Here is a 13,505-nt window from a genome sequence, read left to right as displayed (position 1 = left end):
TTATACACACAGTATGTTTAATGAGATATAACCCAAAATTATGTTTGAGTCTTAAATGCTGTCTATCTAGAATATTGTTCAAAGATAAGACATATATATTAATCGATATATCACACTAGATAACAAAAATAACATGCTTTGTTGTAAATTCTAATGCACAGTTTGCGGGTAGATTTGAGAGAAAAAGGGACCGCGATGGCTCAGTGGTAGAGCCTTTACTTCTGGTTCATGGGATCCGTGTTTGGATCCTAGCTCGCGCCAGGTGATCCTTGTGATGTCAAACACAGTGTGCGCGGGTTTCACCGGGTTCTCCAGGTTTCCTCCCACTTTCTTTGGTCCACCATTTTATTCATTTTTCTCATCATCACTGTCTCTTTTAGCCTAAACGGCATAATCGTGGGACATAAAACTTTCATTTCATTTCGATAAAAATAATTTTTATGACGTTACAAGGATGTGCTGATCCTCAGCAACCTGATATTTGATAGTTTTATTCTGCTAAACTCCCATTTCCTTCCACATTCTCATTCCATCAATTCTTCCATTATTATTCACTTGCCCTAATCATCCGTCTTCCTTAGCCTAACGGACAATTCGTGGGATGTAAAAGTGAAAGTTTCATTTTTTCTTCATGTAATGTATGTGAAAAATATATACTGTTAACTAACTGATTGTATCTATTGTAGATTGATTTTACCTAGCAATGATACACATTCTCCTAACGGTGACACACAGTCTTATTAGTGACGTATATACTACTAATTCCTAACTGCGATGTAAATAGTAAAATGTATTTAAAATAAGTATTTTAAATGTACAGAATTTATGTATTTAGAAAGTAGATTTGAAATACTTACCTAACAACATTATTAGTAGTGCTATTCAGCAGGTTCACACCGGTTCGCTAGAACCGGTTGTTAAAATATTTCGAGTTCTTAGAACCGTTTGTTATACCCAGACATAAACACTCACATGTGTATATATAATGCATGGCCCAGCCAAGAGTGAAAGAAAGAAGCCGAATAAAGGTCATCTTCACCCAATGCATTGCTGATTTCCTACTTTCTTGATCGGTGAGCACCAGGGTCGATATGGGTATGTTGAGAACCGGGAGGATCCGTACGTCACGAATAAGTTGGTTTCAATGTCGCAAAGTGAGGTGTGTTTGAACAGGAGTCGAAAACCAGATCGACGGTCCCGATAGTATAGTAGGCACTTCTCGGGTCACCGTGCGCCACTGGAGAGACTTCATGTGGAGATTTTTGCGGTCTATCCTCATCTCCTGACTCTGCTGCATAATTTTATACTGAACACTACCCACGAAACCACAGAAATGCACCTGGATCCTCACAACAGTTGACGAGAACCGGCCCAGATGCACGGATTGTTTACTTCTGGGAAGGCGCGTATCTCCGGTGACCGACGAGCCCTCGGGCAATGTGGATATATGAAGAAGGGACAAACATGCTTGTTTCCGAATATGGAAAGCCCGTTGTCGCATTTTTTGCTCCAGTGAAAGAGCTCAAAACGGCCAGACACTGCTGATCACTCTCAGCTATTTCGAGCCACGTGTCATTTGACCTTGGTTTGGTATCCATTGAAACCCATTCTTGGGCTTGGTTGTGATACCCAGCAGTTCCGTAGCTAGGAGAGTGTTATGGGGGAGGCACAATTCAATATGTTTCTTAACAAACACAAACCAAATTCACCTGACGCATGGGTCGAAATAGCCGGGAGCCATCACCAGTGTCTGGTTGTTTTGGGCCGTGACACAGGAACAACTTCAAATGCGACATCGGGATTTGCATATTCGGAAACTAACGTGTCTGCACGTTCTCCGCATACTCACATTGCCTGAGGGCCCGGTCAGTCACCGGAAATACGCGCCTCCTCATGTAAACAATCCATATTTCTGGGCCGGTTCTCATTACTTCTTACGAGATCTGCCTGGATCTATGTAGTTTCATGGGTAATGTGCGTCATAAAATTACACAGCGGAGTCATTAGATGAGGATAGATCCATGTATCTCCACAGAAAGCCTTTCCAGTGTCGCACAGTGACCCAAGAAGTGACTACAACACTGTCGGGACCGTTGATCAGGTTGATCGACCTCGGTACTTACTGGTCAAGAAAGTAGGAAGTTACTGGAGATGCCCTTTGTGAAAACGCTTCTGTACTTCTCCCGCTCGCCGGCATTGCTGTGACAACAAGCAACTTTGAATTATTTCAATTCAATTAGCAGACAAATTTGAATAGACGGGAGGCAAGATATTTTTTTTAAACTACTGATAAAGAATTTTCCAGTTCCGTCAATAAAAGGTTTCCAGGTCTTAATTGTTACTTCTTTTGAGTGCTCCATATTTGTATTGGTGAGAATAAACGTTTAAAATTTTCGGACAACGAAATTCTGGTTTTGGTAAAGCTTTGATTAACTCTCACTAACAGAATACACTATTGTACAGTCTGTCATATGTTTTCCCTTCCTAAAGCGGTTTTATTTGAACGTGACGGTACAACATACAATAGGAACAGGTCTTAGTTCGAACCCAAGGTGTTAAAATTTGCGTTGCGTTCTAGAATGTAAGAACTTTTGCGTCTACCTTGCATGATTTATTTAAATATATCTACCTATCCCTCCCAGATTATATATATATATATATATATATATATATATATATATATGCATGTGTGTGTGTGTGTGTGTGTGTATGCATGCATGTATGTATATGTATTCCAAGATATACAATACAGAACCGGTTGTTAAAAAATTAGAATAGCACCACTGAGCATTAACACCCAGTGTGTCTATAAAAATTCTTGAAGTAAGAAAAGGTATATTAAATAAATACAATTAATATAATACATAAAGTTGAAAGTGACTACGTGACTTAATAATTCTGAAACCACCCGACCCATCTCTATTAAATTTTCAATATAGATGAAGTTCAGGCCTGGGATAATTTTAGCATTTCACTTTGGTGCAAATTAGGGGAAGAAGAGGGGTATATTTTTTTAAAAAAATATTCGAGAATGACCAATATTAGTGTCAAATCCATAATTTGTGGGATCTCTGAGATGAACAGTGATATTTCCGATGCTGTTTAATCCAAATTCAACGCCACAATTTGGGGACGGGAGGTGAGAAGATATATAAAAATGATCGAAAATAACCGATATAAATGTCGATTACATAGTTTTCGGGGTCGCTTAGACGAACAGTGTCACTTCCGATGTCGTTCAAATACAAATTCAGCCCATATTGCCCTTTATTCTCCCGTGCGAAGAACGAGCATCTGCTAGTAAAATATATTTTTCAAATACATTGCTGTACTTTATAGTTAGGTACGAGAAAGCAACATAATGATCTGCAGCTTTGATATAACAAATCAGCTTGTTTGCACTTCTTTGTTTAGTTAGCTCTTATGCAAAGGATAAGGCCAAGTTGATGCAAATACAAGTCACTTTGTTTGCATATTTACTTTGAGGTGTAAAGAGTAACAAAGTAAATAATAAGACAGATACAGTGGCCTTCTTATAACGATGCGATTGATTCGGCAAGTCACCTCAATTTCTGGAAAGAATAAAGTTCGTTGCATATCGCCTTTTAATTGTAAAATTACATATTTTGAAGCACATGGTATTCCATGTTGATTTTTAGTCTTCTTTCGCTATCAAATACTCAATACATAAAATCAGCCATTTCTATATTAAAATCTTAATTACTGGTACTACTGATTTCCACTGCTTTATTTCCAAAGCACGACTCGACTATTTTTTAAAACACGATAAACAATTCAATTCAGACGTTGCACAGATCTGGGAAGTGGGAGTCTCAGAACGGATTGTCATGGTAATGGCAATAACGCGAGTCGTACACTGAGAAAAATCCGTTATCCGGATAGTGGTATGTTGTACAAAAATATGATATTCTTTATGTTTACTACAGAAATCAGTACGGAACATATGTTATCCATATCCTACGTATATATACTGTGATGTTACATAATGCCGTTGCATAATGTCTGACATCTAACAGTATTCCGGATTTTACATACGTATACGTGTTACTCACGTCAGCTATATGTTACATACGTCCATCTGTATTTGAGATCTTGACCACCTATATACAGTTTTTTTGTTTGTGCGGGGGTAGTACGCTTATTCGGAACACTTAGTATGTATAAAATATGGCTGCATTGAGATTGCGCACACTTTTCCAGTTTTATCAGTTTTATCTGATAAGCCATTGACAAGCTGTCATTATGTACAGGATTGCGCACAGAAAAATTAAGCAATGTTGTCAGATGGAAAATATTTTCTCTTCTGTTATGTAAATCTGTAAGAAAAGCAGCGGAATACTCGAACCAAGGGTCGAATAAAATTATTAGGACTGAGCTAATTTAGAAAATACAGAGGAATTAACACATAAGGATAGAGAAGCTATATACTGCATTCGAAAAAAAAAAAAAAAAAAGATCTCACACCAGTTCTTCCGAGAAATATTACAGAGGCTGCTTCAGTAAGTAATTGAAAGAGAAGTTGAGTTGAGTTATGATGGAGAAAATTACTATTTATAAATGAAGAAGCTAAGATTATCGTCCTAACTTGTGCGAGGAACATTAGGTACGAACAATGATAGCATTTACTGTGCATGTAATAAAACTAGCAGGTAGCTACATCATACTGTTTCTAAATATATATTCTAACTAGATCTAGGAAGGTTTTTAAAGATATATATATTGACAGATTCCATATTATTAATAAGTAAATCGTGTAATTTTGCAAGGATTATATTGGAATTTAGTGTAATTAGTATGAGGAAGTAGTTTACTTACATCGTTGTATTATGCTAATAATGTTGTAATTTAAGTTTATTGTATCGCACATATTGTTGTAACAAGTATCCTATTATATGACCAGACGCTAACGACAGGCCTCAAAAAAATTACCGAAGCAAAACTTTACGACAATGGAGAAAATTATTCTTTTTCAATTTTTCCATAAAACTTGGCTAGTAGTGGGAAGTATGTATACTATATTACTATTATTATTATTATTATTATTATTATTATTATTATTATTATTATTATTATTATTAGTAGTAGTAGTAGTAGTAGTAGTAGTAGTAGTAGTAGTAGTAGTAGTAGTAGTAGTAGTAGTAGTAGTAGTAGTAGTAACATTAAGAATGTCATCATAAATGTTTGCTTAGTTTTATTTAGGTTCCCACCTAGAATATGGGCTTCAGAACCCTCAGTAGCTCCTCGAACGAAAATAGGGCGGAAACATTTCACAAACATTACAATTAATAATTCTATTCACTTAGTCCAGATATTTATCAGGTGATCTCTTCTTTGTTCAAGATAAATCAGAAACAAAATTGAAATTAAGGTCAATTGCGAAAGGATATACCAATACACAAAAAAGGAAGATTTAAAGAAACATAACATTATATTGAAGCAGTATGAAATGCTTAACCGTTATAGATTCCGGCTTTTTAAGGTAAATTAGAGACTTTCAGTGAAGCGGCTACAGCATCATCCCTATTTACCATAGGATCATGGCTCATATCTCGTTCTCATTTTACAATAGAGCAACCTTTCAAATGGTACCATTCACACCTCCTTATCATATCCCTGAGGCGAGAAATTTTGAGAGAAATCGTGATTTTTCTTTGAAAATATTTTTTTTAATTGAGCCCCTCTGGACCCCCACTGTGTTAATGCAGCGACCTAAAACTCAACTGGAAAACACTAAGGGGTGTACTAAATGCCTGTACACAATTTCAAGCTTTTATCTTGAACAGTCAGGGCGGGGAAAATATCAATAATCCCCACAATGCCCCAGATCACTGTAAAATACCTTGATCTCAGCAGAACATTTCCTGAGATATCCGTATTTACCCTAGAATCATAGTTCACCCTTTATTATCTTTAGAATAAAACTGCCTTTCAAACGGACCCTTCACATGTCTCCACCATGTATCTCAGGCGGGAAAATCGCGAAAAAGGAATTTTTTAAACCGCAAAATCCCTTTTATTTACCTTTTTGCCCCTCTGGATCCACCTTGTGTTAACGCAGAGATCCGAAAAAATCTAATAAATAGTACTCAGTGGGCAGAATGTTTGTACAAAATTTCAATCTTCTAGGTGCGAAAGTAAGCCCACCAAAAAATAATGAAAATAGGCCTAACAAAAATATTTTTTTAAGTTATGATGTCATCACCTCCTATGTCTCAACGCAGGAAAGCGTGAAACCATACCTAACGTGTTCTATGCCTCTAGACTTGAAAAAAAGTAAAAAGCTTTATTGGTTCTTTTTTAATCGAATAATGAAGACACTACTTTAGTGCCTAAAAATAGGGACTAGAACTCCAAAGCGATTCAGATTATGAGACGAGAAAATTTGAACATTTGGATTGTAAATTTGTAGGTATCATGACTTCTTGTATCTACTGATCAAATTATGTTTAGTTAATCCTCAATATAATATGAATTTTATTTCTAATTTCTGTTTCTATCCTAGTCTGAAGGAAAACCTTCTTTGCGCACAGATTTTAAATCTACCATTGTGGCAACGTTGGGCAAAAATCTGTGTTCAGAAAGACCAACAGAGATTTGTGCGCAATTCGGGATCTATAGTGTGCGCAATCCTGTTGCTCCCTAAAATATATGTATAAAATATATTTTATAAAGTATGTATAAAATATACTTTTTCAATTATACGTTTGCTGTACGTGAAGTCCAAAAACTACAAAAATTACGCATATAATCTACGTTTTTACGTCCGCCACACACAATTTTTTTTTTTCTCAGTGTAGCTCAACTTCGTCGGTTTTGCAATATTGTAGTTTAGATATAATTATAAACGCTTTTGCATTTCTATTGAAAAATCACTGTTTCCACTACAATTCTAAACTTAACCATAAGATAATTGCTAATGAAATTGTCGTTTAGACATTATATATAAATGTAGTTTTTGTAGTTGTTTTATCATTTCTCAATCATTAGAAGTATTGTATTCTACATATATTATGCAATTTCCTTAAATGTAGATCTTATTGAATTCTATCCTCTTCACACATAAATATGTATCCACTTCACACCTACACTGAGCGTTCAACGCTCTTTAAAGGAAACACGAAAAATTGGATTAACTCGTTGTGTGCATATTACGCACCCCCAGAATAAGACTGTCGTAACTCAAAATAGATTTTTAATTGTTATCAATTTTTAACGTGTAATAATTGCAATGTGTATGTATTTAAGAAAGACTTTGTCTGCAATAATTATTACTATACATATTGAAATAACGTTACAATCTTCAAAAAGAGACGAGATAATGAAATTCCTTTAGATATAACAAATTTCTTTGGTTTACTCTTAAAATCACTGGCGCAAATCCCGGGGGGACGAGGGGGACATGTCCCCTCCAATGTTGGACCTGGGGGGGACTGTCCCCCCCAATAATCTGATTTAAAAAGCGCTTTTTCGGATTTGTGTCCGACTGCCCCAAAGGAATGTAAGATGAAATTGATTTCTCTTGGCTTTTCCATTTTTTTAAAAAAAGAATCGTATTTTGTAGTATTTCAAACTGAACTTCGTGCTGTAGTGAGTTTAGTAGTCTCATCAATATGTATTAATTCCACTTCCGCTATTTGGGCACAAATTGCAATAAATGCCAGAGGAGGATATACCCCTCTCCTCATGCTGGAAAGTTGTCTCAGCTGTAGGTACGGGCACAAATTCCGGGGAAATGGGGAGACATGTTTCCCCCCAACATTGGAACTAGAGGCTCTCCCAATAATCCGATTTGAAAAGTGCCGATTTGAAAAGTGCATTTTGCAGATAACTGTGATGAGTTGTGTCCGACTGCCACAAAGGAAAGTTAGATGAAATTTGTTTCTCTTGGCTTTTCCATTTATAATGAAAATGAAGGCGTGCGACTGTGCGTGACGTAACCTCATATGAAATCTTATCTCCTCCTCTCCCCTAGGCCCTAGCACACGAAGAGTATATAGACTATCCAATGTCAGTAGAACCCATCTTTTCAGTAAATGCGCATTTAATCTATTTGTAGTATCAGCCTAGGCATCTACTCATGCTTCGTAAGCTAACAAACTCTATAGCCTATGGAACTCGGAGGTTCAATGCCGCGTTCACAAAAGCTCTCCACTGACTTCTATTCTTAGCCAACTGGATCCAGTTTCTACTTTGTATTCCTATCTCTGCGAGATTCATCTTAATATTGTCTTCCCATCTGCGCCTAGGTCTTCTTAATAGTCGTTTTCCGATTGGTCTTACCGCTAACACTTTGAAAGCGTTCCTACTTTCTTCCATCCTGGCTACATGTCCTGCCCACCTAAGCCTCCTAGACTTGATGACCTTAACAATGTTTGGTAAGCCATATAATTTACGTAGTTCGTCGTTATGAAGTTTCCACCATTCCCCATTCCCGTTCCTCTTGGTCCGAATATTTCTCTCGGGATCTTGTTCTCAAATACTTTCAGTCTATGCTCTGTACTCAGTAAGCGTATGATTATCGTTTTATACATTTTAAGCTTCAAATCCCTCGACAGAATTCGCGACGACAAGAGATTTTGAACTGAATAATAACACGAATTCCCTGTTTTTAGTCGACATTTAATTTCTTCGTGAATACGATTTTCGTCTGTTAATATTGATCCTAGATGTTTGAAAGTATCCACTTTATCAAAAGTATTATTTAATATTTTAACACATACATAATTTGCCGTATTACGGTCCCGACGCACTTCCATGTATTTAGTTTTCTCTGCATTTACTTCTAAACTCATGTCCATGCAAGCGTGTCTAATAAGACCTCTGCATTTCTTTTTTATTTTTCTCATATCAACCCCTACTAAACTTACATAATCAGCGTACGCATAACCTGGTGAACACCGTTCAGCTCTAGGCCCTGGTTGCTATCCTTCATCTTCCTTATAGCGTATTCCAGGACAAAGTTGAATAATAATGACGACAACACATCTTCTTGTTTCAGGCCATTCTTAACGTGAAAGCTCGTGGCCAAAACTTTTCCTACCCGGACTTTACTTTGGGATTCATTTAAACATGCCTTAATTAATCTAATTAGCTTTTTCGGTATTCCAAATTCTGTAAGAACGTTGTACAATGTTTCTCTCCTAACCGAGTTATAAGCCTTTCTAAAATCAATAAATAGTTGATGTACCGGACTACTGTATTCCCGCTTATTTTCGAGTATTTGGCGAATGGTAAATATTTGGTCGATAGTTGATCGATTTCGTCTAAATCCACACTGATAATCTCCAAACATTTCATCTGCGTATGGGCTCATTCTTGCTAATAGAATGTTTGAAAGGATTTTATAGGATGTTAACAGAAGAGAGATGCCTCGATAATTATTACAGTCAGTTTTGTCGCCTTTCTTGTGAATTGGAACAATGATTGATTCTTCCCACTCTTGTGGCAATTCTTCCTTGTTGTAGATAAGGAGAATGAGTTTGTGTATCTTGTTCCACAATTTTTTGCCTCCAGCTAAAATTAACTTAGCCGGAATTTCGTTTGCACCCGAGATTTGTGTTTCTTTAATTTCTTTATAGCGAGTTTTACTTCTATTCGATTGGGTTCTGGAATATATGATTCTGCCGTGTGTATCTTTCTTTCTCCACGCACATTAGTTTTTTGGCTGCGTGTTAAGCAAATCGTCAAAGAAATCTTTCCATCTATTTAAAATGCTATCTGTATCGGTGAGAACTGTTCCATCAGCTTTCTTTCATATATAAGAACGAGGTTGATAGCCTTTCTTAAATTCGTTGACCCCTTTATACATGTCCCGAATGTTTTTATTTTTACTATCTTCAAGTTCCTAAATTTTAGCTTTCAAAATATCGCGTTTTTTTGTTCTAAAAGTTTTGGAAGTTCCTCGCCTGATGTCTACGAAATTTTGTGTAGTTACTTCATTCGGATTTTGTAGCCAACGTAATTTTGCCTGTTTTCTCTTCTCTGCTAGTTCGAACCATGGTTTGTTCCTACGTATTATTTCCGCGTGTCCCAATTTTTCTTTTGAGAGAGGATGTTTCGTAAGCAAAGAAAAGAATTCAATTGCTGGAATATTTTTCTCTCTAATCTTAAGGTTACATCTGTTAAGTAAAGAGTATGACATGCGTCAGATTTCTGAAACGATTCCTGTAATGTTATTGAGATTATAATCATTTTGCTCAAAGAGTATTGTTGCGTCACACATAATTGATATTCTTTCTTCATAGTTTTGGGGAAGTCGTCATTTATATTATTATATTACTATAAAACAATTTTAACGTGGATCTTTGTGGATGCCTAATTAGAAACATACCAATTATAAATATGCATGTATTCAGATTTCAGAATGTTTTCACGGCAGTGATTTGTAATACTGATATGTACTACTACTTCATCTACATCACCTAATATATAATATACTCTACAACAGTTGATCAGATTCATCTACCGTAATATGAGTTTCATCTCCCTTATCTAGAATAAGCCTCAAATCTGCCCACCTTCCAATGTTGAAGACAACCAATGGCGTATTTAGGATTTTCTTTTGAGGGCTATGCCCAATACAAGGAAGGAAGTGGGCAATTGCCCACCTGAGTTTGAGAATTAAATATATTTTAATTTATGCATAAATTGAAGTTATAATGACAAGAATTACAGATCGATAAATCCTATATGATATGACACAAAAATTTAAAAGTGTGTCATATCACATAGGACACAAAAATTTAAATCTAACCCTTTATTCTATTCATACAAGAAAAAGAAAGCATCCTCTTGGCCGTCCTAATTTCCCGGGCTAATTATTCCCCCGTTTTGATTTTCTTTAATTCAAACATTTCCTTCTTTTAAAAATAACTAAACGATATAATTGTTCCTTTGTTATAATAACTAAAGTCCTGTCATGTTGATATCCGCGCATGTTGGTGTGGAACACTAGTTTCGCTTATCAACTCCTCTTAGTTTTGGTGTTACTGATGACGGCCAACTTGAATCACAACTGACAACGGTCGATAAAGTATGATAGGCGAAATGAAAGTAGTAACGTCAAGAAAAAGAAACAGAAAAATAGAAAGGATGACAGAAAGAACAATTAAGGACGCGGTTCTTACATGGAATGAAATTTGACAAATACAGTATTATTTCTAAACAAAATGGAAAAATGGAAAGTCAATGGAAAATGGAAAGTCAATGACATTCTTAGAAATGGTAAGAAGGATTATTGTTGTACGTGGAATGCGTAAAACTAGCAAATTATTTCGAGGGGAGAATGAGCCCGATAGCCTCCTAAATTCGTCACTGAAGACAATTCTGCTCCCCTGATCCTTCACAGCATTGTTTTTCAACTTCATAAATATTTTGAACATCGCTTATATATATATATATATATATATATATATATATATATATATATATATATATATATATATATACGGAACCATCTTACCCGTCCCCCCAATGTTGAAGACATATTTGCGCCTTTGCTTAAAATTGACATTTCAGAGTTACGACAGTTTTATTCTGGGGGTAGTGAAATCATTTGATGTGGGTGGAGAGAAAGTATCAGAATTTCAATTTGATTTACGAATTTTCTTAACAGAAACTTACGTATTCCTTTCCACTAATTGTAGTACTCCTGCAATTATTGTGCTTAAACAACAAATTATTATATATTGCAGAGATTCTCAACCCATGGCTTTCGGACCACTGGTAAATCCTGAGTAAACAAATGGATCATGAAATTCTTGTATCAGAATGAGCTGACTCATATAGTATGACAATTTTTAACGATCTGCAAGTTCGTTTAAAATATCAAGTAGATCATGCAACTTTTCACTATATGACTGGATGAAACAAGATTATATTCTTGGATTCAAGTAAAAACGAAGTTTAACGCATTTTCAGGATTAAGCCTTAAGTAATTTGTCATTGAGTGGTGTTACGAAGAAAAAGAAACCCATTTATTCCTTCAATATAAAAATGTTTGTTTCGTATCTAGAATCTCATAATAATTTTGGTTATTCTTCCAGGCTCCGTAAAGTTGGAGTGTGTCCCAATGTGGATGCTGATCCTGAGAGGCTTGGGGATCTGGCCTCCTCCAAAACTTTCTTGGACTCCCCAGAATCTAAATATATCTGTTTCGATTTTTGTTTGGATAAAAGACAATTACTTACACATAACTGAACATCCCACTCCGCAAAGTTATAGAGAAATCGGTGCCGATGGTCACAAACTTGAAAAGGTTGAGGAGTCCTTATATACATATTGGATTATTGTGAAATTAATGTAAGATTCTGACCGCAAGTGTAAACTGCCGTAAGTTTCTTGAAGTTGAACGGAACTAAATGAACTAATAAATATAATCAATACAGGTCTGTTAACTCTCAGCAATATAAAAATGTGTGCTTTATTCTTCAAAGGCCGTGACCACAAAAGCATGTAGTTTGCGATGGTGTTATTTGCAACTCGATTTTAGTGTTGTTTGCCACGGTATTTTCATTGTGAATTTATCAGATCTCATTATCGCAAAGATTCACACACACCTCATATAAGTCAAGGGTTGCCAGGGATCTATATTTTTAATTCCCTATAAATAAATGGAAAGTATTCTTGTCTTCGGAACGAGAGAGTTGATTTTGAGTTTAACGTCCCATTCAGCAGCGAGGCAAGACGGGACCTACTGATTAACGTGAAATCCGAACCACATGAGTTCCCGCCGGCAATCAAACCCGGTCTTCCACGCCAAAGTTGTTCGGGACGAGAGAGGCCACATATAGTCTCACTACTGAAAAAGAACATTAAAGTCCAAACAGACGAACACAAAACATCTCTAATTTTATGATAGCTTCATAAATTAACATAATTACATATTTTCCTTTATCGCAATATTACCTCCTGTTACATAATGTTCTAGATTTTCATTATGCTGTGCGACTAAAGAACCAGAGTTTATATATATACTGTACGTCCATCTGAACATATAACGGGGCCCATTACCTTTAATAGCTCAGGGCCTCACCTAACGTAAATCCGGGTCTGCTTTACATAGAGCACTATTGAAAGACTTCGAAAATGGAATTAAGTTACATTTTTAGGGGCACATTCTGAACACTGGTGAAACACCCAGTAATTAAGTTTCGCTGTACGAGATTGTATATACTGATCTGTTCTTCTGATATAAGTGAATGATGTATTGAATATATGAATCTCTTCATTCGAATATATTCTATAAGTAAATAACAAATTACATTGCTTTCTTACTACCTTTTAATCGGTACCATACAATTCCCATATTTTTTTCTTTTTAAAGAAGACAGTCGAAGACGTGAAATTAAAAATATATACAGTAGGGTAGTTACGGGACATTTCGACATTCGGGAGATTCTGACATTTGTAAGAAGTTGGCAACCCTGGTACAATGTAACTATAGCGGAAACGCTACAAAGTAGGTGTTCGTCTTTCGGCTACAT

Source organism: Thermobia domestica, chromosome 13, assembly GCF_964235325.1.
Source record: "Thermobia domestica chromosome 13, izTheDome1.hap1.1, whole genome shotgun sequence".
Classification (NCBI taxonomy): Eukaryota; Metazoa; Arthropoda; class Insecta; order Zygentoma; family Lepismatidae; genus Thermobia; species Thermobia domestica.
The sequence above is the reverse complement of the archived record's forward strand: the minus strand, read 5'-3'. Positions refer to the sequence as shown.